The sequence below is a fragment of the Pristiophorus japonicus genome, chromosome 19 (genome assembly GCF_044704955.1).
Source record: "Pristiophorus japonicus isolate sPriJap1 chromosome 19, sPriJap1.hap1, whole genome shotgun sequence".
Lineage (NCBI taxonomy): Eukaryota > Metazoa > Chordata > Chondrichthyes > Pristiophoridae > Pristiophorus > Pristiophorus japonicus.
Genome location: NC_091995.1, coordinates 58569868 through 58589190, shown reverse-complemented (window position 1 = coordinate 58589190; position 19323 = coordinate 58569868). Strand labels below are relative to the sequence as shown.

General features: G+C 47.2%; 1 protein-coding gene across 1 annotated transcript in view; it reads left to right on the top strand.

Moving 5' to 3' along the window:
• The first annotated feature begins 10167 nt into the window (after positions 1-10167).
• Positions 10168-19323, top strand: part of LOC139229888 (zinc finger protein 850-like) — a 47681-nt gene continuing 38525 nt past the window's right edge. Inside the window, exon 1 of the mRNA XM_070861519.1 lies at positions 10168-10842. The gene's annotated coding sequence lies outside the window, so the exon portion shown is untranslated. The remainder of the gene's footprint in view (positions 10843-19323) is intronic.

The following is a 19323-nucleotide window of genomic DNA, read 5'->3' as shown; positions in this document are numbered from 1 at the left end:
CCCACAGGGACATCACACACTGCCCCCTCCCTGGGGCAGCTGAGGGTCAGACATTGCACCCCACAGGGACATCACACACTGTACCCTCCCTGGGGCAGCTGAGGGTCAGACACTGCACCCCACAGGGACATCAACACTACACAGGGAGATTACTACCTTTAAGGTCTTGCTTTTTAATCTCTTTCCTAGCTTCCTAAAATCTGTCTCGAGAGCCTCATCCCTTTTTCTACCTACATCGTTGATACTGATGTGGACCATTACTGCCCTGTATCCATACCATGCTGTGTGTGTAGTTGTCAGAGGAGTTGTACGCTTCACTGGCCACATGCTGTATCTGAGTTCACTGTGCTTAATGAACAATTTTACAGTGAGGTTTACACAGTATCTAAACCCTGTCTACCTGCCTGGTGTGCTTTTGATGGGACAGTGTTGTGTGGGTTTTATTGTGTCTCAAACATGCTGTACCTGTCCCCATACCTGAGTGTTTGATGGGACAATGTAGTGTCGGTTTTATTGTGTCTCAGACATGTTGTACCTGTCCCCAAGTGTTTGATGGGACAGTGCTGTGCGAGTTTTACTCTGTCTAAGACATGCTGTTCCTATCCCTGAGTGTTAGTAACTATGGAAACCAAAACTGCACGCAGTATTCCAGGTGTGGCCTCACCAATACCCTGTATAACTGTAGCAAGACTTCCCTGTTTTTATAATTGCAATAAAGGCCAAGATTCCATTAGCCTTCCTGATCACTTGCTGTACCTGCATACTAACCTTTTGTGTTTCATGCACAAGTACCCCCCGGTCCCGCTGTACTGCGGCACTTTGCAATCTTTTTCCATTTAAATAATAACTTGCTCTTTGATTTTTTTCTAACAAAGTACATGACCTCACACTTTCCAACATTATACTCCATCTGCCAAATTTTTGCCCACTCACTTAGCCTGTCTATGTCCTTTTGCAGATTTTTTGTGTCCTTCTCACACATTGCTTTTCCTCCCATCTTTGTATCATCAGCAAACTTGGCTACATTACACTCGGGTCCCTTCTTCCAAGTCGTGAATATAGATTGTAAATAGTTGGGGTCCCAGTACTGATCTCTGCGGCAACCCCACTAGTTACTGATGCCAACCCAAGAATGAACCATTTATCCCGACTCTCTGTTTTCTGTTCGTTAACCAATCCTCTCTCCATGCTAATATATTACCCCCCACCCCATGAACTTTTATCTTGTGCAGTAACCTTTTATGTGGCACCTTGTCAAATCCCTTCTGGAAGTCCAAATACACCACATCCACTGGTTCCCCTTTATCCATCCTCTTCATTACATCCTCGAAGAATTCCAGCAAATTTGTCAAACATGACTCCGCCTGTCCGAATTCTGCTTTTCCAAATGTCCTGCTACTGCTTCTTCAATAATGGACTCCAACATTTTCCCAACCACAGATGTTAGGCTAACTGGTCTATAGTTTCCTGCTTTTTGTCTGTCTCCTTTTTTAAATTGGGGCGTTACATTTGCAGTTTTCCAATCTGCTGGGACCTCCCCAGAATTCAGGGAAATTTGGTAATTACAACCAGTGCATCCACTATCCCTGCCACTACTTCTCTTAAGACCCTAGGATGTAAGCCATCAGATCCAGGGGATTTATCTACCTTTTGTCCCATTATCTTACTGACAACACAATCACAATCACTAAGGAGGTGGTAAAGTTCCTCCCCACTATAGCCTCTTGACTATCCACTGTTGGGATATTGTTAGTGTCCTCTACTGTAAAGACTGATACAAAATATTAGGTCAGAGTTTCTGCCATCTCCATGTTCCCCATTACTAATTCCCTGATCTCGTCCTGTAAGGGACCAACATTTACTTTAGCCACTCTTTTCCTTTTTATATACCCATACAAACATTTGCGATATCCCGTGCTGTATCTGCCCTGGGAGTGTTTGATGGGACCGTGTAGAGGGAGCTTTACTCTATCTAACGCCATGCTGTACCTGCCCTGGGAATGTTTGATGGGATAGTGTAGAGGGAGCTTTACTCTGTATCTAATCCGTGCTATACCTGCCCTGGGAGTGTTTGATGGGACAGTGTAGAGGGAGCTTTAACTATTATTGACCATGATTCCCCTCCAACTATTGTTCATATGGCCCCAGCCATTGCTATTCCTGATAAACCCTACAATGCGCCTCTGACACCCCTTCCTTTTACTGGGGATCTCTTGGCCCACCCTGTTACGTGATCGTAGCTCGGAGATCACAACTAATGTCGTCTCAAAGGACACCGAACTTGTCGTTAAATTGACCTCCCAGTGACCTTAGCAAAACAAACAAATCGAACAGTCCTCTCCAAAGAAAACTGCATGTAGGCCCAGCCATCTGAACATGCCAACTCAATATTGAAGGCATCTCCCATTCAAAATGCGAATACTTCCAAAGGTTATTCAAGGAACACAGCGTCTATGTTCTGTGCTTCAAGAAACACACATTTAACACACCCACCAGTTTGACACAAGAGGACGGATCACAGGTTGTGAACTAATCGCATTCAATAACCATCCCACATATGTCCTGCCATGCTATGTTAAACGAGGCATTGGAGGCTGCACTGAACTGGTGCATACTAGTATTGCCGGAGTTTTCACTTCAGCAATGGGCATAGGAGAGCTAACAATCTCCGTGTCTACAAACCACCATTTGTGCAGTGACCTGACCCACCGCTCCCTCCTAATCAACATCCATCCATCCATCTCAGAGACTTTAATAGCCACCACACAACTTGGGGCTATGCAAACGCCAATTATAATGGAGAAGTCATTGTGGGCTTCACTAGAGAATAAATTCCTCCATTTTGACGCTAAAGATCGAGGTAAGTTCCATTTGCCACGGTTATAATCTGACACCCCTTCCTTTTACAGGGGTTCTCGCGTCCCACCCTGTTACATGATCTTAGAGCACAACCAATATCATCGCAAAGGACATTGAACGTCTCTGCAGATTATAACCCAGACCAATGTTTGCTCTCTCAAGACATCAAAGGAAACCCAATCACGGTCTCCAGAACCGTTCTCGATAACTTCCCCAACAGTCAACACAGGCCCTCGATCATCAATATCGGGATCGCAATTCCTGTCATTACATCAACACCAGAACTACATTGGAACTTCAAAAAAGCAGAGTGGGAAACCTTCCAAAGGTCAGTTGACACCATCAGGTGGATTCTGCCAACCACCAATGCCTTCAACTGATTAATAGGAATTATTAAAGCTGTTGCATAACGCAGTATACCTCGGGGGTTTAGGAAGACATATATTTCTTGTTAGACAGAGGAAAGTGATGCTCACTACCCAGAGTATTCACTGAACAAGAACCCAGACATATATTCCTTGTTGGACAGAAGAAAGCGATGCTCACTACCCGGAGTATTCACTGAACAAGAACCCAGACATATATTACTTGTTAGATGGAAGAAAGTGAGGCTCATTACCAGGGGTATTCACTGAACAAGAACCCAGCACATCTGCTACAATGCTGGAGTCCGTGAACTCAGCGAGATGTGAAAGGTGGAGGAGCCTTGTGGAGAAGACTAACTTCACTCACTCCGTCAGGAAAGCAAGGACTCTGCTCAGTCAGCAATGGTGGGACAAACCCCACCTATGCAAACAGGATGACCATTAGAGCGGGCACCATCCCACTCGATAGAAACATCAAAGACTCCGGTGGACAAAGACTTTCATCGGCAGATGAAGTGGCAGCTTTCAACAGACTTGACGGCAGCACCGAGATGGTCAACTATGTCTGATCCATTCAACCGGGATGCACTAAACGCAGCCCTGTCCACAACCAAATCTTTTAAGCTGCTGGTCCAGATGGTGTTTACCCTGAATGCTTTAATACACTGGGATCCAAATTGAAGAGATGGTTGACCACCTTCTCTGGCAACTGGTAAAATTCCACCTCTTGGGTGGGAGACTAAATAATTGCCCTCCTGAAGCCAGGGAAGAATGCCTGTGAAGCCTCCAGCTACCATCCGATCTCCTTACTATGTACTTGTTATAAAGTGCTGGAGAAGCTACTACTCCACAGACTAGCCCCCATCATTGAGCCAACTATTCCTAAGGAGCAAGTGGGCTTCCGGAGTGGCCTTATCTGCTGCAACCAAGTGGTAGCTTTAGTAACGCACATCGAAGCAAGTTTCCAGCGACAGCTCAATACTGCCGCAGCACTCGTGGACCTGTCAGCGGCGTATCACACAATATGAAAGCATGGACTGCTTTTCAAGCTCTGCATCATTTTACTCTGCACAACAACGATCCATCTCCTAAACTCCATGCTTAGCAACCAACGCTCCCGACTCTGGCACCCAGAAGCGCAGAGATAGGTCATTGGACAATGGACTCCCACAGAGTTCTGTTCTGGCACCCATGTTATTCAATGTTTACACCAGTGATCTGCCTGAAACAGAGTCCCGCAAATTCATATACACTGACGACATTGCCTTGGCCATGCAAAACACAAGTCTGTCCATCACCGAATGGACCCTGAGCAGTGATTTACAGAGAATGGAGGCCTACTTCCGTTGATGGCGACTCTGGCCAAATTTACAAAAGGCAGTCACCTCGGCATTCCACTTCAACACTCATCAAGCAAACCCAGCTTTGAAAGTCTCCTTTTGCAGCGCAGAGGTAAACCATGCCAAAAAACCCTCCTTTTTAGGAGTCACGCTTGATTGCACCCAGTCATATATACCAACATCTCCAGAACCTTGGGAAGTAACTAAAGAGTAGGGTCAACTTGATTCAGAAACTCGCTGGATCCACATGGGGAGCAGATGCTGAAACCCTCCGTACGTCAGCAACTCTACACCAGCAAAGACACGCCGATGTAGGCTGACTTGAACAACCTACAACCAGCCCATCTCAAATCTAGGAGGCTATATTGGACCATCGCCAAAGCCCTTCAGCGATCTCCCCTCAGCCTTGATGACAGATGGCGAAATGCTTGGAAGAATTGCAACATACGGAATGGATTCCTTATAGAAGATCCCAGAGTACAACCTGAAGGATCAAACCTTCCTCGCAAACATTGGGCAACCATCAACTGCCTGAGAACTGGTCATCATAGACCCAGCCACCTTCTCCATAGGTGGAAGATTAAAGCATCCTCATCATGTGACTGTGGAGCTCCTAATCAGATCCTGGACTAAATCAGAGGAAATTTGCAGAAAGCCTACAGGAGATCCATGCTGTTACACCAGAAGATTCGGCCTGGATATCCAAATTGGATATTGACATTTGATTTGCTTTGCTACTACCATATGAGAAAAGAAGACTGGACTCTTAACGAGCAGAAAGGAAGAAGGCGGTGGTTGTTGGAGGTCAATCATCTCAGTTCCAGGACATTGCTGTAAGAGTTCCTCAGGGCAATGTCCTAGGCCCAACACTCTTCAGCTGTATCATCAATGACCTTCGTTCATCATAAGGTCAGAAGTGGGGATGTTCGCTGATGACTGCACAGTGTTCAGTTCCGTTCGGAACCCTACAGATAATGGAGCAGTCCATGCCCGGATGCAGCAAGAGCTGGACGACATTCAGGCTTGGGCTGATAAGTGGCAAGTAACTTTCACACAAAACAAGTATCAGGCAATAACTATCTCCAAAACGTGACAGTCTACCGGCCTTTGACAGTCAATTGCATTAACAACACAGAATCTCCCACCATCAACATCCTGGGGGTCACAATTGACCAGAAACTTAACTGGACCAGCCACGTAAATACTGTGGCACAAGAGCAGGTCAGAGGCTGGGTATTCTGCGGCAAGTGTCTCACTCCTGACTCCCCAAAGCCTTTCCACCATCTACAAGGCACAAGTCAAGAGTGCAATGTAATATTCTCCAAATGCCTGCATGAGTGCAACTCCAACAACATTCAGAAAGCTCGACACCATTCAGGACATATGAACATAAGAAATAGAAGCAGGAGTAGGCCATGTGGCCCCTCGATCTTGCTCTACCATTTAATAAAATCATGGCTGATCTAATCATTGACTGAACTCCACTTCTCTGCCCGCTTCCCATATCACTTTATTCCCTTATAGCTCAAAAATCTGTATCTCTGCCTTAAATGTATTCAATGACGCAGCCTCCACAGCTCTCGGGCAGAGAATTCCATAGATTTACAATCCTCAGAGAAGAAATTCCTCATCTCAGTTTTAAATGGGCAGCCCCTTATTCTGAGACTATATCCCCTAATTTTAGTTTCTCCTATGAGTGGAAATATCCTTTCTGCATCTACCTTGTTGAGCCCACTCTTATATGTTTCAACAAGATCACCTCTCATTCTTCTGAACTCCAATGTGTATAGGCCCAACCGACTTAATCTATCTTCATAAGTCAACCCCTCATCTCCGGAATCAACCTAGTGAACCTTCTCTGAACAGCCTCCAATGTAATTTTATCCTTGCTTAAATATGAAGACCAAAACTACGCAGTACTCTAGGTGTGACCTCACCAATACCTGGTACAGTTGTAGCAGAATTCTCTGCTTTTATACTCTATCCCCCTTGCAATAAAGGCCAACATTCCATTTGTCTTCCTGATTACTTGCTGTACCTGCATGCTAACATTTTGTGCTTCATGCACAAGGAACTCCAGGTCCCTTGTTACTGCAACACGTAAGTAATTTTTCTCGATTTAAATTATAATTTGCTTTTCTACTTTTTCTGCCAAAATGGATAAGCTCACTTTTTCCAACTTTATATTCCATTTGCCAAATTTTTGCCCGCTCACTTAGCCTGTCTATATTCCGTTGCAGATTTTTTGTTCACAATTTGCTTTCTCACCCATCTTTGTTCATCAGCAAACTTGGCTACATTACACTCGATCCCCTCATCCATGTCATTAATATAGATTGTAAATAGTTGAGGCCCCAGCAACGATCCCTGCGGCAGCTCACTAGTCACTAATTGCCAACCGGAAAATGACCTATTTATCCCGACTCTCTGTTTTGTGTTAGTTAACCATTCCTCTATCCATGTTAATATATTACACCCAACCCCATGAACTTTTATCTTGTGCAGTAATCTTTTATGTGGCATCTTATCGAATGCCTTCTGGAAATCCAAATACACCACATCCACTGGACCCCCTTATCCACTCTGCTCATTACTTCCTCAAAGAACTCCTGCAAATTTGTCAAACAAGAGTTTCCTTTCATAAAACCATGCTAACTCTGCTTGATTGTATTATGCTTTTCCAAATCTCCCGCTACTGCTTCCTTATTAATGGACTCCAGCATTTTCCCTACGACAGATGTTAGGCTAATTGGTCTAAGTTTCCTGCTTTTTGTCTGCCTCCTTTTTTAAGGACAAAGCAGCCCACTTGTTTGGCCCTGCATCCACCACGTGAAACATTCACTCCCTCCACCACTGGCGCACCTTGGCTGCAGTGTGTAACATCTACAAGATGCTAGCAGCAACTCACCAAAGCTTCTTTGGCAGCACCTCCCAAACCTGCGACCTCTGCCACCTAGAAGTACAAGGGCAGCAGGCGCATGGCAACACCATCACCTGCAAGTTCCCCTCCAAGTATCTCACCATCCTGACTTCAAAATATGTCGGCTGTTCCTTCATCGTCGCTGGGTCAAAATCCTGGCACTCCCTCCCTAACAGCATTGTGGGAGCACCTTCACCAAACGGATTGCATTGGCTCAAGAAGGCGGCTCACTCCCACCTTCTCGAGAAATTAGGGATGGGCAATAAATGCTGGCCTGGACCTTGACCCGTGGGGGACCTGACCCATCCACCTCCATGGCACGAACCTGGTATTGCAGTACTTCCAGGAACGGTGCAGTGGCTCTAGGCCTTTTGGCTAAGAGCATTGGCGCAGAGTGATCCTTGGCGTGTGCAAGGTGACCTCTGGCGTTTGTGATTTGACAAAGAATTGGAACGATTGGCTACGAATTTCAAAAAAAAAAAAAAAATGCTGGCCTGGAGAGCACCGCCCACATCTGAAGAATGAATAAAGAAAGGAAACAAATTAATCAGAATGCACCAGATTAAAGTGACAATTCAGCACTTTCTGGGGAGGTGATTGGCCCAAACACTTTGGTAATGAATAGTATTTAGAAAGGTCCGGATAAAGGGCCAGGGGGAACACAGATACAAACAGAGACACAAATATAGACACACACATGCACACAGACACACATATAAGCACAGACATATATCACACACACAGGTAGAGACATCCCTCAAACACACACACAGCCCGTAAATAGACATATATCACACACACAGCCCGTACACAGACATATATCACACACAGAGCCCGTACACTGACACATATCACACACAGCCCGTACACAGACATATATCACACACACACACAGCCCGTAAACAGACATATATCTCACACACACAGCCCGTACACAGACATATATCACACACAGCCTGTACACAGACATATATCACACACACACAGGCCTTACACAGACATATATCACACACACACAGCCCGTACACAGACATATATCACACACACACAGCCCGTAAACAGATATATATCACACACACAGCCCGGACACAGACATATATCACACACACAGCCCGTACACAGACATATATCACACACACAGCCCGGACACAGACATATATCACACACACAGCCCGTACACAGACATATATCACACAGAGCCCGCGCCTGATGCCAGTTTACATGACGTCACACAGACTGCGTTGCCAGGTTACCGACGTCACACAGCTCGTTTAGCTGGGTGACGGACGTCACAGGCGCTGAGGCAGTTTACGCGTGCGGATTCAAATCAGGAACCACGTGATTGGAAGCGGCCCCGCCTCCGACTGTGGGAGTGGGCGAGGCGCTTCTGGAGCTGTGCCGGCCGCGATTGGCCACGCGAGCTGTCAATCAGCTGCTTTCACCCAATGACATCAACTTCCTGAGCGCGATCTGCGCATGTCCCGGATCCCCGGATGTTGACGGTTGGTGAAGGAAATACAAAATGGCAGAAAGTGATCGGCGGCTGAGGTTTGTGTCCCGGGGGAGAGCGAGAGGGAGGTCGAAGTCCCGGGGGGAGCGGTGAATGTCCTGGGGGGCAGAGGGGGCCGGGGGTGAGTGTCCCGGGGGGAAGGTGGAGAGGGAGCCGGGTGGGAGTGTCCCGGGGGGAAGATGGAGAGGGGTCCCGGGGGGAAGGTGGAGAGGCGTCCCGGGGGAAGATGGAGAGGGAGCCCGGGGGAAGATGGAGAGGGAGCCCGGGGGTAGATGGAGAGGGAGATGGAGAGGGTGCCGGCGGGAGAGTGTCCCGGGGGGAGATGGAGAGGGCGCTGGCGGGAGAGGGAGCTGGGGGTGAGTATCCCGGGGGGAGATGGAGAGGGAGCCGGGGGGTGAGTATCCCGGGGGGAGAGGGAGCCGGGGGGGTGAGTATCCCGGGCGAGATGGAGAGGGAGCCGGGGGGAGATGGAGAGGGAGCCGGGGGGAGAGTTTCCCGGGGGGAGATAGAGAGGGAGCCGGGGGGGTGAGTGTCCCAGAGGGAGCCGGAGGGGTGAGTGTCCCGGGGGGAAATGGAGAGGGAGCCGGGGGGGTGAGTGTCCCGGGGGGGAAATGGAGGGGTAAAGGGAGCCGGGGGCGAGTGTCCCGGGGGGAGAGGGAGCCGGGGGTGAGTGTCCCGGGGGGAGATGGAGATAGAGAGGGAGCCGGGGGTGAGTGTCCTGGGGGGAGATGGAGAGGGAGCCGGGGGTGAGTGTCCCGGGGGGAGATGGAGAGGGAGCCGGGGGTGAGTGTCCCGGGGGGAGATGGAGAGGGAGCCGGGGGTGAGTGTCCCGGGGGGAGATGGAGAGGGAGCCGGGGATGAGTGTCCCGGGGGGAGAGGGAGCCGGGGGTGAGTGTTCCGGGGGGAGAGGGCCGCTGGCAGGTGAGTGTCGTGGGGAGGGGGGGGCGGGGGGTGTATGTGTCCCAGGGGGAGGGGACCGGGGAGTGAGTGTCCCAGGGGGGGAGGGGACCAGGGGCGGGGAGGGGACCGGGGTTGAGTGTCCCAGGGTGTGGAGAGGGGGCCGAGGGTTGAGTGTCCCAGAGGGGAGCTGGGGTGGGGTGAGTGTCCCAGGAGAGGGATAGAGGGCCGGGTGTCCCGGGAAGAGGGGTGAGTGTCCCGGGAGGGGGACAGGCGCCGGGGGCTGAGAGCCGGACAGTGGAGAAAGTGCGGGGCCCAGAATGGGAGCGGATCCTCCAGCTGTACCTGCCCCGGGAGTGTTTGATGGGACTGTGTAGAGGAGCTTTACTCTGTATCTAACCCCGTGCTGTACCTGCCCTGGGAGTGTTTGATGGGACAGTGTAGAGGGATCTTCACTCTGTATCTAACCCCTGTACCTGCCCTGGGAGTGTTTGATGGGAGATTGTAGCGGGAGCTTCACTCTGTATCTAACCCCGTGCTGTACCTACCCTGGGAATGTTTGATGGGACAGCGTAGAGGAGCTTTACTCTGTATCTAACCCCCTGTACCAACCCTGGGAGTGTGTAATGGGACAGTGCAGAGGGAGCTTTATTCTGTATCTAATCGGACCTGTACCTGCCCTGTTACTGTGTATTAACCTATACCCATTGGAGTTTCGAAGAGTGAGAGGTGACCTTATTGAAACGTATCAGATTATGAGGGGGTTTGACAGGTTGGATGCAGAGAGGATGTTTCCTCTAATGGGGGAATCTAGAACTCTGGGGCATAGTTTCAGAATAATGTGTTGCCAATTTAAAATGGAACTGAAGAATTTCTTCTCTCAAGGTCGTAAATCTGTGGAATTCTCTGCCCCAGAGAGCTGTGGAGGCTGGGTCATTAAATATAATTAAGGTAAAGATAGATAATGTTTGAACGATGGGGAAGTGAAGGGTTATGGAATTGAGGCCAAGATCAGATCAACCATGATCTTAATGAATGGCGGAGCAGGCTCGAGGGGCCAGATGGCGCACTCCTGCTCCTATTTCTTATGTTCTCAGTATAACACTCCGATAAACCCTACACCCCTCACTGTAACACTGATGTACCTCACACATCGCTGTAACACTCTGATAGACCCCAAATGGATAGCTAAGTGGCCAACCCCTGTTCCTATGTCTTCTGTTATGTTCTAATCCGTGCTGTACCTGCCCTGGGAGTGCTGATGGGACAGTGCAGCGGAAGCATCATGCATTTTTCTCAGGACTCCCTCTACTCACTTTGCTCTGTTTCTCTCTACCTCACTCATTTATCTGCCTCACTGACTCAGCCTTTCTTTTATCTGCGTCTGTTTCCTTGCTTCACTCAGCCCACTTCTCTCCAACCCCAAGTTCTGCCTCTATCACTTATATCAGCTCTCTTTGCCTCATTCTCCATCTCCCCCACTCTTGGCTTTAAGTCTCTCTGTGTGTCTCACTTATTTTACTGTATGTTTCCTCTCTGCCCCTGTCTCTCCCTCTCTCTCTCTCTCTCTTCCTCCTCATTTCTCCCTTTCACACTCTGTCAAGATTGCTGCTGTAACACCAACACTTTAACACTGAGCCCAGCCCATGCTCTGTACACATTGCATGAGCTGATTACAGCTTCTGCACCCACAGTTTTAAAATGAGCTGTCCAAGGTGTGCCAGGCCCCACTAGGGGCTTGGTGCCCTGCAAGATTTTGCTGTTAATCTAGAGGGAAGCTTGCTTTTGGTTCAAACCTCTGCTGCACCTCTGCCTCCAAATCTCCTGTAGCCCATTCCTGAACTCTCTTTACTTAACGTTTCATTGTCCAGGGGCACATCCAGCCACTTATGGACGCATTGTCTCCAATGTGCTCCTTTCTGTAAATTTCTGGGGATTGTTTTTCATTATTTTTGACTGACTGCTTTAATTTTATCTATTTGCTCATCTTGTAAATTTCTAAAAAGTTTGAATAATTGTTAAGCGATTCCTGCTGATCTGAGTGTATTTCCGGAGAGGACACAGATGCCTCGGGAGCAGGGCTCCCAGTCACTTTAAAATAATGTTGAAACGGTTATTCTAGAGATTGCTAATCAGTGGAAGGAAACTGAAGGAAACAGTGGAAGCAAGACATTCTGGGGGTGTGAATGTTTAAAAAGGTATAGAGACATTGAAGTTGAGAACGTGGGAATTGTATAGGGACAGTATAAGCTAACAAAGAATTCATGGAGGAATAGCCATGACATCTCAGACTCGAGACTGCGAAATGTTACAACACTAACACATATTGAAACAAAACCCACAGCTTGCAGAAAAACCTCAAGGTCTTATTATTTGATATAATATTTTTTTGAATCCTTTTGAATCCATCTCAGTTGTTTTGCTGTGCCTTCTCTGAATGTTTTCTTTCGACAAGTAAGTGAGCATGTCAAATCCTTTTTTTTAACCACCGAGACCATGTATTTTTTCTTTTTTTTTTACTCAACAAACCTATCCTTTGTGCATTTCCTGGCTCCGTAACTTATCATCCAAATATATATAATTCAATAAGGTTCACACTCTTAAACTTCCCACATACAGGACAACACTACGAAGGGTTAAAAAAACTTTCATTCTGTTTGAAAAAGTAGGTGGAGCTAAAACAAACCACAACTCAATGTGAATGTTTAAAAATGTATAGAGACATTGAAGTTGAGAACGTGGGAATTGTATAGGGACAGTATAAGCTAACAAAGAATTCATGGAGGAATAGCCATGACATCTCAGACTTGAGACTGCGAAATGTTACAACACTAACACATATTGAAACAAAACCCACAGCTTGCAGAAAAACCTCAAGGTCTTATTAAATCATGTTATTAACCTGAAACATTAACAGAAGGTCTTTGTTTAAAATCAGACCATACTTAGGTCGGCTTATGAGTGGACAAAGGGAAATAGGGATCAAAAGAGATAGGCTGAACTAGGATGTCACTCTAGCCCTATCTTGTTATCTTTTGCCGAAAATGTATAACCGTCGTCGCTTTACAATGTAACGTCACTTTGTCCGTAGGAAGTGGGTGCATTCTATCAGAGTTGCATTCCTTCTGTCTGATAAGGTCCCCGATCAGGATTTGCTTTTTAAATAAAAGCTTGCTTTGTTTAAAACACAAACGGTATTTGTTTCAGTAATTTTGCTGAACCAGATTGAGAGAAAAGAATCTACATTTACATTTGGTGTCAGAAGTGGGATCTCAACGGACGACTGCCGAAAACTTGCGAATTAAGAGCCAGACTAGCCTTGGACGAGACGAGGGGAAAGTGGCCACTGGAGTGAGTATGATTTCAATACTGCTCCAGTTTACCCCGGTTTCAAAAGTCTGAGGAAAGTTTAGCCACTCGCTGGTTCTCAGGTAGTGTCTGAACGAGATCCAGGACAATCTGGTGAATACCTTTCAAACTTAGAATAGGGATAGAGATAGGGAAATTGCGCAGTGACGCAAACCAAGCGGCGACTTGGAAAGATAGGTTAGAATAGGTAAGTATTGCGCAGTGACGCAAACCAAGCGGCGACTTGGAAAGATAGGTTAGAATAGGTAAGTCTTGCGCGGTGACGCAAACCAAGCGGCGACTTGGAAAGATAGGTTAGAATAGGCAAGTCTGCCTGGGTTCGAGGCCCAGAGCCTGCCTGGGTTCGAGGCCCAGTGTCTGTGTGGGTTCGAGGCCCAAGTAGATCTGTGCGGCGACACGGAAAGTAGGGATAGTTAGAGCTAGATAGGGAAAGATGATCAATCATGGATCCAAAAATTAATAGGAAAGAAAAGAGACTCTTGTGAACGTCTGTTTAAATGAGAAATGCTTCTGTGATTTTTACTGTTTAAAAAAAAAAAGCCCGGGAGTTGTGGTTTGTTTTAGCTCCACCTACTTTTTCAAACAGAATGAAAGTTTTTTTTTAACCCTTCGTAGTGTTGTCCTGTATGTGGGAAGTTTAAGAGTGTGAACCTTATTGAATTACGTATATTCGGATGATAAGTTACGGAGCCAGGAAATGCACAAAGGATAGGTTTGTTGAGTTAAAAAAAAAGAAAAAAATACATGGTCCCGGTGGTTTAAAAAAAAGGATTTAACATGCTCACTTACTTGTCGAAAGAAAACATTCAGAGAAGGCACAGCAAAACAACTGAGATGGATTCAAAAGGATTCAAAAAAAATATTATATTAAATAATAAGACCTTGAGGTTTTTCTGCAAGCTGTGGGTTTTGTTTCAATATGTGTTAGTGTTGTAACATTTCACAGTCTCGAGTCTGAGATGTCATGGCTTTTCCTCCATGAATTCTTTGTTAGCTTATACTGTCCCTATACAACTCCCACGTTCTCAACTTCAATGTCTCTAAACATTTTTAAACATTCACAGGGGTAGCGGGAAAACAGCCAGCCGTCGTGGTCAATATCGGCACCAATGATATGGGTAAAAAGAGGGATGAGGTCCTGCAGGTAGAGTTTAGGGAGCTAAAAAAAAAAGAATGGCACTAACAAATAATGAGACCCCTGGATGTTAAGGGACATACAGGTACGATAAAGAAAAAAAGGGAAGCTTATGACAGATACTGAGAACTCAACACTGCAGACACTCTAGAGGAGTATAAGAAGTGCAAGGGGCAATTAAAAAAAATATCAGGAAAGCAAAGAAAGAGCATGAAAGAATGTTGGCAAGTAAAATCAGGCAAAACCCAAAGATGTTTTATAACTACATTAAGAGCAAGAGGATAACTAGAGAAAGAGTGGGGCCTTTTCGAGACCATAAAGGAAATCTGTATGTGGAGGCAGAAGATGGGTGTAGGATTCTTAATGAATACTTTGCATCTGTTTTCACAAAAGAGAGAGGCGATGCAGACTTTGCAATGAGGGAAGAGGAGTGCGAAATATTCAATGAGATTACCATAGTGAGAGAGGAAGTATTAAGGGGCTTAGCAGCTTTGAAAGTGGATAAATCATCACACCTAGATTAAATGTATCCCAGATTGTTAGGACAAGCAAAAAAGAAAAAAGCGGAGGCTCTGACCCTCATTTTCCAATCCTCTCTGGCTACAGGTATGGTGCTGGAGGACTGCTAATGTTGTACCTTTGTTTAAAAAGGGAGAATGGGACAGACCAAATAATTCAAGGCCAGTCAGCCTAACCTCAGTGGTGGAAATATTATTGGAAAAAATCCTGAGGGACAGGATAAATCTTCTTTTGGAAAGACATGGATTAATCAAGGACAGTCGGCATGGATTTGTCAAGGGAATGTTGTGTCTGATTAATTTGATTACATTTTTCAAGCAGGTAACCAGGAGGGTCGATGAGGGCAGTCCGTATGATGCAGTGTATATGGATTTTAACAAAGCTTTTGATAAGGTCCCACATGGCAGACTGGTCACAAAAGTAATAGCCCATGGGATCCAGGGCAAAGTGGCAAGTTGGATCTAAAATTGGCTCGGTGGCAGGAAGCAAAGGATAATGGTTGATGTTTTTCTGACTGGAAGGCTGTATCCAGTGGGTTCCGCAGGGCTCATTGCTGGGTGCCTTGCTTTTTATGGTCTTTGTCAGTGACTTGGAATTAAATAATGGTGGTATGATTTAAGAAGTTTGAAGATGACATTAAAATAGGTTGTGTGGTTGATAATGAAGAAAAAAGCTGCGGATTGCAGGAAGATATCAATGTACTGGTCAGGTGGGCAGAGAAGTGACAAATGGAATTCAATCCGGATAAGTGTGAGGTAATGCATTTGTGGAGGTTTAATAAGGCAACGGAATACACAGTAAAGGGTACGACACTGAAAAGTGTATAGGAACAAAGGAACCTTGGAATGCAGGTGCACAGATCCCTGAAGGTAGCAGGCCAGGTAGATAAGGTGGTTAAGAAGGCATCTGGAATAGTTGCATTTATTAGTCGAGGCATGGAATACAAGAGCAAGTAGGTTATGCTTGAACTGTATAAAATACTGGTTAGGCCATCGTTGGAGTAGTGTGTGCAGTTCTACATAGAAACATAGAAAATAGGTGCAGGAGTAGGCCATTCGGCCCTTCTAGCCTGCACCGCCATTCAATGAGTTCATGGCTGAACATGCAACTTCAGTACCCCATTCCTGCTTTCTCACCATACCCCTTGATTCCCCTAGTAGTAAGGACTCCATCTAACTCCTTTTTGAATATATTTAGTGAATTGGCCTCAACAACTTTCTGTGGTAGAGAATTCCACAGGTTCATCACTCTCTGGGTGAAGAAATTCCTCCTCATCTCGGTCCTAAATGGCTGACCCCTTATCCTTAGACTGTGTCCCCTGGTTCTGGAATTCCCCAACATTGGGAACATTCTTCCTGCATCTAACCTGTCTAACCCCGTCAGAATTTTAAATGTTTCTATGAGGTCCCCTCTCATTCTTCTGAACTCCAATGAATACAAGCCCAGTTGATCCAGTCTTTCTTGATAGGTCAGTCCCGCCATCCCGGGAATCAGTCTGGTGAACCTTCGCTGCACTCCCTCAATAGCAAGAATGTCCTTCCTCAGGTTAGGAGACCAAAACTGTACACAATACTCCAGGTGTGGCCTCACCAAGGCCCTGTACAACTGTAGCAACACCTCCCTGCCCCTGTACTCAAATCCCCTCGCTATGACAGGAACGATGTGGTTGCAGAGGAGATTTACCAAGAATGCTGCCTGGACTGGAGAATTTTGGCTATGAGGAAAGATTGGAGTTGCTGGGTCAGTTTTCTTTGGAACAGAAGAGGCTAAGGGGAGACCTGATTGAGTTGTAGAAAATTAGGACACGCTTATTTGACACGAAAAATAGCCTCCCTTTGTTTCTGATTGGTCCCCTTGGAAGATAAGCCACACCCTGAAGTTCCTCTGGAATGTGTAACTGGAACCGCCCAGCCCAAGGTCTCACTGACTTTGCAAATTGAAATTCGATCCACTTTGACTTTCAGAAGCCAGAGGATAGATCTCCCCAGAAGCCACCAAGTGCCAGCCAAAGTCCCTTACCCCATCGCAAGTATGTCCCTCCCCCAGCCAAAGTCCCTTACCCCATTGCAAGTACGTCTCTTCCCCCCCCCCCCCCCCCAACCAAAGTCCCTTACCCCATCGCAAGTACATCCCTCCCCCAACCAAAGTCCCTTACCCCATCGCAAGTACGTCCCTCCCCCAGCCAAAGTCCCTTACCCCATCGCAAGTACGTCCCTCCCCCAGCCAAAGTCCCTTACCCCATCGCAAGTATGTCCCTCCCCCAACCAAAGTCTCTTGCCACCCAGCACAAGTGCTGCCTCCCCCAACAGAAGTCCCTCCTTACACCAGTGCAAGTACATGACCTTACCCCGCCCGCCGCCCACCATAGATGGGGCATTGTGTACGGAATGTTAAGTTTTATTGGGTATGAACGGAATAGCGACAGTGTCGTGACGTCGGATTTCATCCACTCCAACGCTGTCCCTTGTAGGAGGTTGTAAGAAGGTAATCCGTCTTCCCTGAGCTCCCTCTCTCGCCTCCGATTCCTGCACCCCCTCACCCCAGGCTCTCTCTCTCCTCCTCCCCCCACCCCCCTCCCCAAGCTCTCTCTCTTTTCCCCCACCCCCCAGACTCTCCCTCCTCCCCCAACTCCCTGCCCCAGACTCTCTCTCCTCCCCCCAACCCCCCCTCCCCAGGCGCGCGCTCTCCTCCCCACCCCCCTTCCCAGGCTCTCGCTCTTTCCTACCCCCCAGGCTCCCTCTCCTCCCACCAGGCTCTCTTTTTTACCCCCCCACCCCCAGGCGCGCTCTCGCTCTTTCCCTCTTCCCCCTCTCGACCGTCCGCAGGGTCGGGGCTGCTCGGTCAGTGGCTCAGTGGGCAACGTGGTGGATGGGAATGATTGGGGTCCGGGGGGGCGCTCTTCCGCTTCAGGCGGGAGGCATCGGGGGCGGGCACTCCACAGCAAAAGCACAAATAGTCACCGATAAAATGATGAGGGTCTGGATAGAATTGATAGGAGGGACCCGTTTCCCTCGGCAGAGGGGTCAACAACCAGGGGAATAGATTTAAAGCAACTGGGGGAGGTTTAATCAAACATTATGAAATAGCGCATTTGGAAAGCAGTGACAGGATCGATCCAAGTCAGCATGGATTTATGAAAGGGAAATCATGCTTGACGAATCTTCTGGAATTGTTTGAGGATGTAACTAGCAGAGTGGACAAGGGAGAACCAGTGGATGTGGTGTATTTGGACTTTTAAAAGGCTTTTGACAAGGTCCCGCACAAGAGATTCAAAGCACATGGTATTGGGGGTAATGTACTGACGTGGATAGAGAACTGGTTGGCAGACAGGAAGCAGAAAGTCGGGATAAACAGGTCCTTTTCAGAATGGCAGGCAGAGACTAGTGGGGTGCCGCAGGGCTCAGTGCTGGGACCCCAGCTCTTTACAATATACATTAATGATTTAGATGAAGGAATTGAGGGTAATATCTCCAAGTTTGCAGATGACACTAAACTGGGTGGTGGTGTGAGCTGGACGCTAAGAGGCTGCAGGGTGACTTGGACAGATTAGGTGAGTGGGCAAATGCATGGCAGATGCAGTATAATGTGGATAAATGTGAGGTTATCCATTTTGGGGGCAAAAACACGAAGGCAGAATATTATCTGAATGGTGGCAGATTAGGAAAAGGGGAGGTGCAAAGAGACCTGGGTGTCATGGTTCATCAGTCACTGAAAGTGGGCATGCAGGTACAGCAGGCGGTAAAGAAGACAAATGGTATGTTGGCCTTCATAGCTAGGGGATTTGAGTATAGGGGCAAGGATATCTTACTGCAGTTGCACAGGGTCTTAGTGAGGCCTCACCTGGAATATTATGTTCAGTTTTGGTCTCCTAATCTGAGGAAGGACGTTCTTGCTATTAAGGGAGTGCAGCGAAGGTTCACCAGACTGATTCCAGGGATGTCTGGACTGACATATGAGGAGAGACTGGATCAACTGGACCTTTATTCACTGGAGTTTTGAAGGATGAGAGGGGATCTCATAGAAACGTATAGGATTCTGACAGGACTGGACAGGTTAGATGCGGGAAGAATGTTCCCGATGTTGGGGAAGTCCAGACCAGGGGACATAGTCTTAGGATAAGGGATAGGCCATTTAGGACTGAGATGAGGAGAAACTTCTTCACTCAGAGTTGTTGACCTGTGGAATTCCCTGCCGCAGAGAGTTGTTGATGCCAGTTCATTGGATATATTCAGAGGGAGTTAGATATGGCCCTTATGGCTAAAGAAATCAAGTGGTAGGGAGAGAAAGCAGGAAAGGGGTACTGAGGAAATGATCAGCCATGATCTTATTGAATGGCGGTGCAGGCTCGAGGGGCCGAATGGCCTGCTCCTGCACCTATTTTCTATGTTTCTATGATAGGAAGGGAAATG